We start from the raw sequence: 1,550 nt of genomic DNA on the forward strand, positions 1-1,550 counted from the left end.
GGGAAATTCTCCTACAAGGATGCCTTTGAATCTCTCCAGAGAACCCGAGAACATTTTCTATTGCCTCCAGGCACTGGGATGTGGCACAAGGGCATTCCTTCATCTCCAGGTCAATCTAATGCGGCCAAGGCTGCTAAGCCCATCCCTTTCCTCCAGACATACATGGGAGGAAACTCCCCCTTCTGCCACTGGACTATACAAGAGAGGGGAGGGAAAGAAAAAAAAAAACACACCCCGTCTTCTGTCCACCATTTTAGAGAGAGAAAAGGAATTCATCAGCTGCTCTCCTATCTGACATCCAAATGGAAAAAGCAAGAGACCAGGGTGTTTCCTCACTGCATTAGACATGAGAGGAAGCGGGATAGGAAGAGGGCAGGAAGCAGCCAACAAAAGGTAAGAAGAGATGCTAAACTTCCCCATGTCCTAATGCAGCTGCATTTGAATCTGAATTCTTAGAAACCTACAACCCAGCTGTGCAAAAAGGACTTTGGGAAAGCTGCGGGGGGAGGGAAGGACGGCTTTCTCAGCAGAAGTACATGTTTTGCTTTGTTTTGTATTTGCATGCTCCATCCAAAGTGTTACACAACATGAAGCTTTATATAGCTATACGAGAACACATGCTCCTCACACATCCAGGGAAAAACCCCAACCACACCAAAATCTGTTCAAATCAAAAAACCTCACCCAAGTCTAACAGGACCCTAATGCAGTCTGCTGACTAGGTACCACAACAACAACAAAATCATGCATTAGAAAATATTCCTTGCTTAGTTGTGAGATAACAGCTTTCCCAAGACGATTCTGCGTAACTCCATGCCCCAAATTCACTAACATTTGCCAGATAGCAACGGCTGCTGCAGGATTCCTTTGGCAAACACTGTATCTCAGACTTTTCCCTTTCTCAATACGCTGCGATTTTCTGTGGAATGGAGAAATCATCTATACTACAAAGAGGTGCAGTACTAACACTTTTAGCAGTAAATAATTTTATAGCAACATACAGTATAGAGAGAAATACAGTACTTGGGCAGAGAAGTTCCTGAGTGGAAAGAGATTAGAAAAAACATTCTGATAAACAAATGCCATCGAAGCTTGTATTTTTTATTCAGTGCAAAAAATATTGGGTAACTGTTTGCTGTTCCTAGAAAGAATGGAATTCTGTTGCCAACAGCTGTAGTTTTTCATAGGAATTATAATACTATATTGAAGATTTATGTTCCTGACAAAGGCATGAAGTTATCCTAACTAGGGCAGAAAAACCAGAATAGTCTCTTCCCAACAAAACAGACCCACATTATTTTTGTTAACTCTTACTATGGCAGAAGTTTTGATCTTCAAAACCAGGAACTCATGCTGCGGTTGATGTTTATAATGATTAAGCCTTGCAACGCAACTCCGCACAGGGTGAACCATTTGATTACAGGTTCTTAACACAAGCAAGAAACACACCCTATCATCTTTAAATCAATTAAACTCATAAATATTTACCTCCAAAAGCACATGACTTTAAATTTTCTTCTTGAGATTTTGGGGTTTTACACTGATGCTTT

Source organism: Phaethon lepturus, unplaced genomic scaffold (assembly GCF_000687285.1).
Source record: "Phaethon lepturus isolate BGI_N335 unplaced genomic scaffold, ASM68728v1 scaffold46350, whole genome shotgun sequence".
In the NCBI taxonomy this organism is placed as follows: domain Eukaryota; kingdom Metazoa; phylum Chordata; class Aves; order Phaethontiformes; family Phaethontidae; genus Phaethon; species Phaethon lepturus.